This window comes from Hypanus sabinus, chromosome 11 (assembly GCF_030144855.1).
Source record: "Hypanus sabinus isolate sHypSab1 chromosome 11, sHypSab1.hap1, whole genome shotgun sequence".
In the NCBI taxonomy this organism is placed as follows: domain Eukaryota; kingdom Metazoa; phylum Chordata; class Chondrichthyes; order Myliobatiformes; family Dasyatidae; genus Hypanus; species Hypanus sabinus.
Window position 1 is genome coordinate 89,308,291 of NC_082716.1, and position 13,121 is coordinate 89,321,411.

The 13,121-nt window shown below is 38.3% G+C and overlaps 2 protein-coding genes across 8 annotated transcripts in view; one reads left to right on the forward strand and one right to left on the reverse strand.

Moving 5' to 3' along the window:
• Nucleotides 1-13,121, forward strand: part of ralgps2 (Ral GEF with PH domain and SH3 binding motif 2) — a 542,667-nt gene that overhangs the window by 358,697 nt on the left and 170,849 nt on the right. The gene's annotated exons all lie outside the window — the stretch shown is intronic.
• LOC132402184 (angiopoietin-related protein 1-like) overlaps nucleotides 1-13,121 on the reverse strand; it is a 119,742-nt gene that overhangs the window by 105,809 nt on the left and 812 nt on the right. The window lies entirely within an intron of this gene.

Sequence of the window (13,121 nt, forward strand, 5' to 3'; positions counted from 1 at the left end):
TATTACTAGCTTCAAACCAATTTACCAGAAATGTGTAATTTGTTTATGATTCTCAAATATTTGCAATATTTGCATTTTAGTTACCAAATTGGGTTGATGGGAATCAGACAAAAACACACAATTTAGAGGCACATATGATTCCTTTTCTTATGAAAAAAAATAGAACCATAGAACATTATAGCACAGAAACAGGCCTTTTGGCTGTGCCGAACTATTTTTCTGCCTAATCCCACTGACCTGCACCTGGGCCATATCCCTCCAAACCCCTCTCATCCATATACCTATCCAAGTTTTTCTTAAATATCAAAAGTGAACCCACATTCACTATTTCATCTGGCAGCTCATTCCACACTCCCACCACTCTCTGCATGAAGAAGCACCCCCCCATGTTCCCTTTAAACTTTTCCCTGTCCACCCTTAACCCATGACCTCTGTTTTTTTCTCCCCTGGCCTCAGTAGAAAAAAGCCTGCTTGCATTCACTCTATCTATACCCATCATAATTTTATACACTTCTATCAAATCACCCCTCGTTCTCCTACGCTCCGGGGAATAAAGTCCTAACCTATTCAACCTTTGAATAGCATAGTTACCATCTTAGCATAGTTACTAGCACAGAAGGAATCAACTCTTTAAAACAATGCCAGTTCTCCTCAAGAATACAGCCTTTCACACTGCACTGTAAATCTGGATATTTTTCTCATTTCAATCAATGCCTGACACAATTTCTTTCTGAAATCTATGTTACCAGTTAGGCAATACATTCTCAAAACTCTTTGGTACTTTTATCAGATCGACAAATCTATATCCCCAGGTGCCCGATGTTTCTGTCACTGAAATCATTTTCTCTGTCTGGGTCTCAATCACATCTCCTTGACCTTGCTCAAGAGAGAACAATACCATTTTCTCCAGGCTTTCTCCTTCAGTCGATCATACCTAGTAACATTCAAGTAACTATTTTCTGCACCTTTTCCACAACAACAGATCCCTTCCAAAACTGCAGCATACAGAATTAGATCAACCCATTTATAAAAGATAATAGACAATAGGTGCAGAAGTAGACCATTCGGCCCTTCGAGCCTGCACCGCCATTCTGAGATCATGGCTGATCATCTACTATCAATACCCGGTTCCTGCCTTGTCCCCATCTCCCTGGATTCCCCTATTCATAAGATACCTATCTAGCTCCTTCTTGAAAGCATCCAGAGAATTGGCCTCCACTGCCTTCTGAGGCAGTGCATTCCAGACCCCCACAACTCTCTGGGAGAAGTTTTTCCTTAACTCTGTCCTAAATGACCTACCCCTTATTCTCAAACCATGCCCTCTGGTACTGGACTCTCCCAGCATCTGGAACATATTTCCTGCCTCTATCTTGTCCAATCCCTTAATAATCTTATATGTTGCAAGCAGATCCCCTCTCAATCTCCTTAATTCCAGCGTGTACAAGCCCAGTCTCTCTAACCTCTCTGCGTAAGACAATCCGGACATCCCAGGAATTAACCTTGTGAATCTACGCTGCACTTCCTCTATAGCCAGGATGTCCTTCCTTAACCCTGGAGACCAAAACTGTACACAATACTCCAGGTGTGGTCTCACCAGGGCCCTGTACAAATGCAAAAAAATATCCTTGCTCTTGTATTCAATTCCCTTTGTAATAAAGGCCAACATTCCATTAGCCTTCTTCACTGCCTGCTGCACTTGCTCATTCACCTTCAGTGACTGATGAACAAGTACTCCTAGATCTCTTTGTATTTCTCCCTTATCTAACTCTACACCATTCAGATAATAATCTGCCTTCCTGTTCTTACTCCCAAAGTGGATAACCTCACACTTATTCACATTAAACGTCATCTGCCAAGTATCTGCCCACTCACCCAGCCTATCCAAGTCACCCTGAATTCTCCTAACATCCTCATCACATGTCACACTGCCACCCAGCTTAGTATCATCAGCAAACTTGCTGATGTTATTCTCAATGCCTTCATCTAAATCATTGATGTAAATCATAAACAGCTGTGGTCCCAATACCAAGCCCTGTGGCACCCCACTAGTCACCACCTGCCATTCCGAGAAACACCCATTCACCGTTACCCTTTGCTTTCTATCTGCCAACCAGTTTTCTATCCATGTCAATATCTTCTCCCCAATGCCATGAGCTCTGATTTTACCCACCAATCTCCTATGTGGGACCTTATCAAATGCCTTCTGAAAATCGAGATACACTACATCCACTGGATCTCCCTTGTCTAACTTCCTGGTTACATCCTCGAAAAACTCCAATAGATTAGTCAAGCATGATTTTCCCTTGGTAAATCCATGCTGGCTCGGCCCAATCCTATCACTGCTATCTAGATATGCCACTATTTCATCTTTAATAATGGACTCTAGCATCTTCCCCACCACCGATGTCAGGCTGACAGGACGATAGTTCTCTGTTTTCTCCCTCCCTCCTTTCTTAAAAAGTGGGATAACATTAGCCATTCTCCAATCCTCAGGAACTGATCCTGAATCTAAGGAACATTGGAAAATGATTATCAATGCATCCGCAATTTCCAGAGCCACCTCCTTTAGTACCCTAGGATACAGACCATCTGGACCTGGGGATTTATCACTCTTCAGTCCCATCAGTTTACTCATCACCGTTTCCTTCCTAAGACTTGTCAGTCTGTTTCATTTCCTCTGTTACCCTATGTCCTTGGCCCATCCATACATCTGGGAGATTGCTTGTGTCTTCCCTAGTGAAGACAGATCTAAAGTACTTATTTAATTCTTCTGCCATTTCTCTGTTACCCATAACAATTTCACCCAATTCATTCTTCAAGGGCCCAACATTGTTCTTAACTATCTTCTATCTCTTCACATACCTAAGAAAGCTTTTGCTATCCTCCTTTATATTCCTGGCTAGCTTGTGTTCGTACCTCATTTTTTTTCTCCCCGTATTGCCTTTTTAGTTAAGTTCTGTTGTTCCTTAAAAAATTTCCAATCATCTGTCCTCCCACTCACCTTAGCTCTGTCATACTTCCTTTTTTTTTTAATGCTATGCAATCTCTGACTTCCTTTGTCAACCACTGTGGCCCCTTTCCCCTCTTTGAATCCTTCCTTCTCCGGGGGATGAACTGATTTTGCACCTTGTGCATTATTCCCAAGAATACCTGCCATTGCTGTTCCACTGTCTTTTCTGCTAGGATATCCATCCAGTTAACTTTGGCCAGCTCCTCCCTCATGGCTCCATAGTCTCCCGGGCTCAACTGCAACACTGACAGCTCCGATCTCCCCTTATCCTTCTCAAATTGCAGATAAAAACTTATCATATTATGGTCACTACCTCCTAATGGTTCCTTTACTTCAAGACCGCTTATCAAATCCTGTTCATTACACAAGACTAATTCCAGAGTAGCCTTGTCCCTGGTCGGCTCTCGTACAAGCTGTTCCAAGAATGCATCCTGTAGGCACTCTACAAACTCCCTATCCTGGGGTCCAGCACCAACCTAATTCTCCCAATTCACCTGCATGTTGAAATCCCCCATAACTACTGCGACATTACCTTTGCCACATGTCAATGTTAACTCCCTATTCAACTTGGACCCAATATCAATGCGACTGTTTGGTGGCCTGTAGACAACACCCATTAGGGTCTTTTTGCCCTTACTGTTCCTCAGTTCTATCCACACAGACTCTACTTCTCCTGATCCTATGTCCCCCCCTTGGAAAGGACTGAATCTCATTTCTCACCAGCAGGGCCACCTCACCCCCTCTGCCCACATTTCTGTCCCTACGATAGCAGGTATACCCTTGTACATTCATTTCCCAGGTCTGGTCTCCCTGCAGCCATGTCTCCGTTATCCCAACAACATCATAGTTACTCATTCGCACCTGAGCTTCAAGCTCATCCGCCTTATTTCTGACACCGTGCATTCAGATATAGAATTTTTAGCCCATTTCTCCTCTCTCTGTTTAAATCGCTGCCTATTGTGCTTAACCCAGCTCCCCGAACTCCCATCGGGCTATACGCCCCTTGAATTTTGTTGTCCTTCCTAAATTTACTTATTCTTAATGCACATTTAACTCCATGTTCCGTCAGACCATCCCTCTGTACATGTGTCCTCCTTATCACTTGTTCCACCTCACCTTTCTCTGCTACACACTTAATATTCCAGAACCGTGTAGTCCCCACCTGTCTTTTATTCTTCATCTCGCTATCCTCTCTCACATTCTGGATCCCTGCCCCCTGCAAATTTAGTTTAAACCCCCCGAGAAGCACTAACGAACTTTCCTGCTTTTCTAAAATTTTTTGTTAGTACCACTCCAGTTCAGGTGTAAACCGCCCCGTTGGAACAGATCCCACCTTCCCTGGAACAAAGCCCAATTATCTAAAAACCTGAAGCCTTCCCTCCTGCACCATCCTCTCAGCCACGTATTAATCTGTATAATCCTTCTGTTCCTTGCCTCACTCGCACGTGGCACAGGTAGCAAGATTGTTACACTGGAGGTCCTGCCCTTCAGCTTCGCATCTAACTCCCTGAACTCACTACGCAGGACCCCCTCACTCATCCTACCCACGTCATTGGTCCCTACATGGACCACAACATCTGGGTTCTTGTCCTCCCTCTCAAGAATAACCTGCACCCGATCTGAGATGTCCCGGACCCCGGCACCAGGGAGGCAACATACCATCCGAGACAAAATCTCCTATCCACCCCCCCCCCAACTATAGAATCCCCTATCACTACCACTCTCTTCTCTTCCCTCCTCCCCTTCCTAGTCGAGGGTCCAAACTCAATGCCAGATGTACACCCTATGTACACCCTATCCTCATTATATGCATCTTCAGACAATGTGAATTCACAGTTATGCGTCAAACCTATTTCTACCAACTTCTCCTTATATGTGTCCAAAACTCACAGTTATACAAGGCTGTTGGGACGAGAAGCACCGCTTTCCCGCCAATAAAGGTCACATACGCACACCTCACAGTCTCACTCTCACCAGTTTCACATTGGTTTTGGCAGCATGTGGATATGCGATCTTGTGCTCTTAAAACTTTTGTTGTTATTACCTATGGTGCACTGATTTTGTGATTGAAATATTTAACTATGCCTCCTAAACGTCCTATATCAAGTCCTGGGCCATCAGCCAAGCAGCAAGGACCACCTTAACACTTGGAAATTATTAACAGGGCCGCGTCAGGTGAAGGTAACACAGCTCTGGGACACAACTCCGGGCTGTGTTATTTCACGATCAGAAACATAAAGAAAAATGCTGAGAAAATAAAAAGTGCAGTGATTGATTCATCACAAGTGTCTTCAAAGATTGTTACCAATGTGCTTAACCCGATTAAGACAAAAATGGAGAAAATTTTGTTTGTACATTGAGCATGAAACAAAGAAAAGAACAACACCCAGTTCCGATCATCTTCGTGTGAAAGCTTTGGAAATTTATGGTCGCCTTTGTTCAGAGGCTCGTGAGGAAGTGTCAAGTGATAATTGTTAGCTCTAATGCAAGTAGAGGATGGTTTTCTAAGTTTGTTAATTGTCACAGGCTTCACAACTTAGCTGTGCGTGGTGAGCAAGCTAGTGCTGACCACGAAGCTGCTGAACGCTACCCTTTGCAGTTGCGGGCTGTGATAGCTGAGTTAGGCAAACAAAATGCTGCTGAGCAATCAACCCTCACCACTTTCTTCAAACCGATATCATCTCCTGCTGCCAGCAGTTCTGAGAGTCTTCTTTCACCCCTTGCTGTCCTTGATGATCCTGACAATCCACAACCATCCACTTCATCCATATAAAGCTGCCTGACACCACTGCACAACCACTCATCTCCTGGAGCCAAAACACCTGCCACTGTTGGTCAGTACTGTACACCCCAGTATGTTAATTTTCTGTGATTTATTACATTGAATATTACCTTAAATTGATGAAATATAATATGAATGATGCCTTGTGGTACTGCTTTTTGTCATATTGGTATGAAAATGTAAATAAATTACAGATAAAACATACTTGGAAGCCCTCTGGAACGCATCCCTATTTTCTCCGTTTAAATAATTATTCGCATTATGCATTTTCCATACTATGCGTCGACTGCAAGGTACGTATGCCCCGCATATAACGAGGATAGAGTGTACATTATAACTTTTATTTTTGTGCTATTACTCTTCATTTTTCTATTTTATACAAATGATTATGAAGTACAGGAACCTTATAATTTACAAAAGCTCTCTCAATCTATTGCAAACACTATCCAGATGCCGAAGACGGATCTTAATTCTCAGAATGTCCAACGTTCAGCCTGACCAAGTAGCACGGTCTTAAGTGGCATACAGAGCAGGTCCTATCCCTGGTAGTGAATAAAGACTAAATCAAATTTGCTGATTGCAGTAGCTGTAAGAGATTTTATTTTTCATGGTTCTAACAGATTTTAAAAAGCTATTAATATTGATGTAAATAATATAAAAACATTATTAATTTTTATTTAAATAGAAATAAAATTAAATAAAAGTACAAAATATTTCAAACAAAACAATGTTGTTTAATTTGAGAAACTTGCCTTCCTTGTACTCATCAGTACACGATTCTCATTGAAACTGGTGCAGGAATCGTGAATTTTCCTCAGCATATTTTTGAGGAATCATATTTAAAGACTCGGATACATCATTGGATTTAATGTGAAATTCAGTAGCAGAATGAACTTGTGATGGTTATTGACCTGAAACAATGACTATGTTTCTGTCTCCTGTTGAAAGCCCCTGCTTTTAATTACAGAATTAAACACAGATTCAGTATTCTGAATATGTCATTAAATCCAGGACTGTGTTTTGTAGCATATGCACTCAGTCAGTTTGGTGTTTTACTCCCAAAATAACACCTGAGTGCTGCTGCATTCCCTGAGCAAGATTGTACAGATAGTCCACATGAGCCTGCGTGTCAAACAGCATTAAATCCCATGATAATCCAACTCACAAACAAAGTAGCACTGGCCCTTTGGACACCAAAAACAAGGCTTTGCCAACTAGTCCAGATCATTGGTGATTCTTATAATCAAGGGTGTATGGGAAGGAGCTTAAAGAGCCTTACATTCCCCACTACCAGGTTCAGGAACAGTTAGTACCTTTCAACCATGAGATTCCTAAACCAGTTTGGATAGCTTAACAAACCTCAACTCTGAACGGATTCCAAAACCTATGGACTCACTTTCAAAGACAACACAACTCATGTTTATTTATTTGCACTATTTGTCTTTGCACATTGGTTGCTTGTAATTCTTTGTGTGTAGTTTTTCCATTGACTATTGTATTTCTCTGTTTTCATATATATTTACTTTGAATCCGTTTTAAGAATTATCCATGTAAATCAAAAGTCTTCGAATATTTTTCCTCCAGATTTTTTTGCCTCCACTATAAAACAAGTTGTAATTTGGGAAATTTTATTGCAATTGTATCATTATGCAGCAAATAATTTACCATTATGTAAATGAAGGGAAACCTGTTGGAATTTTAGATTACCTTTATTTGTCACATGTACATTGAAACATACAGTGAAATGTACCATTTTCATCAAGGACCAACTCAGTCCAAGGATGCATTGGAGGCAGCTTGCAAGTGTCGCCATGGTTCTGGCATCAACATTGCATGCCCACAATTTATTAATCCTAACTTGTATGTATTTTTTTTAAAAATTGTTGATCTCAGGCTTTGCTGTTACTGGTTGCTCTTGAAAACAGACCCTGCTCAAAACAGTGAGCTGGCCCCAAGGGTTGCAAAACTGCACCACTTCTTAACAAATTAGAAGTTAAATATTCACATAAATATTTGCTATTATTTAGATTATTAGCTTAATAACATAAAACTGTGTTCAACATTAAGCTGTGTTTTTAGCATTGCAGTGCCAAACAAATTGAAGGATGTTAATATGCAAAATAAAAGTCAGTCACATGTACAAAATCCCCAGTTACTTTTCCAGTTTTGAACAAATTATATTTTGCTGAAAATAAGCCCCTCTTTCAGCCCATTCCACTGCTTCTGTTTCCTCATCCTTGCCAAAGTAATTATATGGGATAAAATCCAATTAACAATGCAATCTTAATTATTTTGCATTGCATTTTACTATCTGTTTTTGCTTTTGTTCTGAAAGCAATAATTAATTATTCTGGTGACATTCTTTTGAAGTTTACATGGCCAAAGGGATGTCTATGGGGAGAGGGAGGCAAAAGGGTCAGAATCCATAATGTACTACTATTTCTGCACGTGCTGCTGTTGCTGCTGCAATCTTTCCAGTCGCTTCTGTAAATATCTATGTATGGTGTCTGCTTTGCAGTGCAATAAATGCCCATTTTGAATAATAAGCTAAACCATATTTACCATACAAGAATTGCATGGGCCTTAAGACTGCTCCTTGTTCAAATTTTTCTTAAATGCCCAATTGTTATTTGGTTCAATCATAACCAGCGGTTCTGAATTCCACATGCTAACCATTCAATAACTTCTGAATTCCCTACTGGAGTTCTTGAGACTGGATAATAACGATAGCGTCTTGTTATACTCCTTATAACTATTCTATGACTTTTTTATAAGATCTCTATTAGGTCAACAGTTAGCTTTTTTTAAAAAAACAAGAGAAATGGCAGTTTCCATTTCCCTTGCTATCTAATAAGACTGCCAACTTGAAAAAGGCAGTCCAATCCCACTGTTTTCTATCTTTCCGCCAGTCTTCTCTGAGAATCTATTACCCCAACCTATTAATGCTTACTTTATGTAATAATCTTTACTTCTGAAAATCCAGATACATTGCATCTATTTGCTGTCCCTATTTCTTGCATTCTTTAAAAAATCCTGGCATCCTAAACAACATCTTGAATTGTCAAATCAAATTTTCTTATTATGCAATTATTCTTCCTCTGCCAATCACATTACATTTTTGTTTTCTGTCTCCATGGATTTCATCATTTTACTGACAACTTGAGTCAGATTACCTGCATACAGTTCCCATTATTTTTACTGCCTTTTTCCTCAAGCAGTTCCTCTACTCATTATGTTGCCTACCTCAAGCTTTTCTTAAATCAATCAGATGATGTAACACTGTTTGTAGATTTGAGTATTTCCCTTCTGAAACATTAAATTAATTTTGTTCTATTGTATTCATTCTATTCAATCCAGGGCAAAACAATAGTGTAGCGGTTAGCGTAATGCTATTAGAGTGCCAGCAACCTGGGTTCAATTCCAATGATGCCTGTGAGGAGTTTTTCCTTAGTCATGTGGGTTTCCTCACATATTCAAAAGACTATGGGTTAGTAGGTTAATTGATCATATAGATGTAATTGGGCAGCAGAGACTTGTTGGGCTGGAAGATCCTGCTACTGTCCTGTGTCACCAAATAAAAAATCCTATTCACCATTACCTTTCAGTCCTTCAATGCCTAAAATGTTTTTTTAAAACCACATTGTTCTGATTATTGTTATGATTCCCTCATAATTAGGCTCCTCACTTTTGTGATCTTATGCAGTCCGAGATCTCTAAAACTTTGGGTTGTTCATTTCTGTCTCCAGCCTTCAGCCGAGTAGTTCACTGGACCTAAGATTTCCTCTTAAAACCTTTTCTTTTGTATCTTGCTAAAATCCACCTCTTAGACCTCTCCAAACATCATAATTGGTCTACTGTCAGTTTTTATTAATTATTAATTTAGATTTAGATACAAGGTGGCAGAGACACTCCAAGACAAAGCATACAACTTATAAGGATAAAACCGTTGTAAAATACTGCCAGATTTTTGGGTATTAATAGTGCCCGTAACAGTAATCTTCACATGTCCTTGCCTTTCTTTTTTTGAGAATTCTCCATGTTACTTTACTAGTCAAGCTGAGAGAAGGAAATAGTGGAATTAATGGAATTTCTGTTACTAGAAATATTCTTTAGAATATAGTTAAACAGAGAGTGAACCTTGAAAACGTACAATTGAAATTAGATTTCATCTTCTGGCATCCGACAATGATCTGGAACTGTGACCACAATTCTGCTCATGGATTTCAAATAATCTAGTTGATAGATAAAGAAACTGTATATAAGATGTAGATACGAAAGTATAAACTTAAAGGATTTAGCAAATTGATTCAAAATTTTGTGAACTTTAGGAAAGAATTTGCTGCGATCCCTCATAAGAGTCTGTTGTCTAAAGTTGAGGCTCATGGAATTAAATGAAATATTTGACTAGGTTATAAGATTGGCTAAATTGAAGTAGACAGAAAATAGGAACAGGATTCAGGCCAAAGCTGACAGGGTCAGACTCACCAGCACCCACAGTTTCTGCGTTAAGGCTTCAACTATTGCCTATATTTAGAAATAATTTAACTGATGGGATTTAAAAAGTATCCTATCCAGTTTTACCAGTGATACGGCATGGTTGGCAATATACGCAATTTAGGTGAAAGGTTTAAATTACAACAAAAAGTTGAGTGAAGGTACAGTCTCACATAAATATGAGGCAATCTATTTAAAATGTAGAGTATCTTCTGAATAGTATAAATTTAGAAGCTATGGAGAGTCAGAGGCACATGTAAATATTGCTGCGATAGATACATTTTGCTGGTCTTCAAAGGTCTAGAGTACAAGGAATGGAAATTATGCAACTTTACAGAGATTGGTAAAGATCTCAATTAAAAATGCTGCTTTTGTAAATCTGAAATTTTTGGATATTAAATTCTCAAATTAAGAAATAGGGGAAATTGCCATTATAATGATGAGGCCATAAATTAATGATTTCACAAAAACTTGTAACAGTTTTGAAGCTGAATTTCTGTTATACTTTCATGAAATGTCTTGGTATATTAAAATATGACATAAAACAAATTATTCATTCTTCTTAATCATTGCTACTTTGGAACTAAGAAGTCTGCAGATGGTCTTGTTGCACTGAATTTGTTTTGAATCTTTAGAAAGATTGCAGATGGAGAAATAAGTTTAAACTTTTCAGTTGGAGAAAAGTTGGCTGGCATATCACACCTCTGAGCCATAACATTGTGGATTTAAGTTCCACAACAGAGATTTATGCACTCTGGTGTATTCAGAGGGTGGTTGCATTGGGTAGTCTGGGAGTACTGAGATGTTTAATCCTGGTCTCCTCTGCCCTTTCAGATGAAAGCAGAAGACTCTCTGGTATTGCTTTGAAAAGAAGCAGTAGAATTATCACTGGTATTCTTCCTTATAGTTTTCTTCAAAACAATATTGTAGAAAAGTGTTTCTGAAATATTTTCTAAATTTCAAAAAGTTCTTTATTGCCTATGATGTGCTTTGAAATGTTTTCATAGATGTATAAGATGCTACATGAATTCTTCTTTTCATCTTTATAAAATGCAGTTAATATATGGTAAAAACAGGCAAGAAAGTTTTTAATATGCCATGACCTAATGTATTCTAGAATGCAAAATTGAAAGTAGTGGAACTAGGTCAAATAGTATCTTTAAAAGACACTTGATTGCTACTTAAATGGAAAACAAACTTGAAAGTAATGGCAAAATAACAAAAAAGTGGAATTATTTGGTTAACTCAGAGTTACTCAAATGGCTTCTTTTTGTACTGTATCACAGTGATTCTCTTGCTTGACCCTCTTGTCTGGAACATTCTTTCCAAACATTGGAATATGGATTGTGATACCCCAGCTCCTGTTTACTGAAAAACTAATTTTGTATGAAACATTATAGATTGGCTCAATTATGATCTGTTTGATATATTCTGACCATCATAAATTGCCACAATAATTGGTTACTTCATCATAACCATTTGTTTCCTGCATCCTTAATCCCACCACTTCTATGATTTGATGTGCAATATGATCATTTTGAATTTTTGAAATTGTCTTTTCTAAGTAATAAATTAATTTTAGGATTAATTCTGTCTTTGCCAAGTTGATTCAGCAATGGATTTTTCACAAACAAAGCTTTAAAAATTAAATAAAACAGTGATTCTGGAACTATATATAACCACTTAATGAATAGAATACACTGCTTTAACTTGTCACATAATTATGATGAATTATCAATATTGTGTTGCTATCTTTTCAAGGGTTATTTCAGTTAAATCTCTAACTGAGCTCCTGATATAAAAAGATCCTGGAACATTGCAGCCACTTTCCAGGGTTGCACTTTCGGCAAATAAATCTTAAAAAGCATTAGCAATTGATCTAGAAAGAAAGTCCACATGGCTGATCATGTAAAGTTGTTCTCTTGAGACACTGGAAAGGCCTTACAAAGACATGACAAAGCTGAATTTGTAATTTAGCATCTTGATAATTTGTATTACTTCAGAAATGTATTTCAAACCCAAGTTGATAATTTTGCTGGAAACAACTATTCGTGTTATAATTTGAGATTAAATTAAAATGGCACCAGGACAAATTAGGCGAACACTATATTTAATTTTTTTTTAAAGATGATAATTGAGGTAGTGGTCCAAACTCTAAAGCTCTAAAGCAACCCAAGTAAAACTTCAGCACCATTATGTTCTGCTAATAACTCATTTATAAGGCAAAAAGACCGCCATCTGAGTGGGAAATTGATATAACATTCATGAAGTTAATATCATGCCAAATAGAACATGAGTTTTAATGTGGGCTCAGGAAACTAATTTTGCAGCTCAAGCTTTTTTCAATCTCTGCTCAAGATTTATCATTTTGTTAACGAAAGCCTTTTTAACTGGTAATTTTCTTCTGCCAAAGAATTGGGATATGCAGTATTTGCAACCTGCAACATTTATGTTTCTACAAATATGTTGAACAGAGAGTGAAAGGTTCATGAAGACTTAGTGCACACATTTTCAGCGTTAAGTCAGGAAAAATGCTGCATTAGGATTTAAAAGCTTTGAGATTAAACTTTTCAGACACGTACTTAAATCATAGAGAAAATAGTACAGTGCAGGAACAGGCCCTTCAGTCCATAATATTGTGCTGAGCACATTAGTTTAATTCGCCATTCGATTGCTAATTTAATCTCTTCTGCCTATACAATTTCCATATCCCTCCATTTTCCTCACATTCATGTGTTTATCTAAAAAGTTCCTTGACGACTAAAAAGTTTGCCTAAAGATCATGTTGAATATTCCAAGTCCAAAGTAATATATTTTGTCTATTTTAAATAGAAA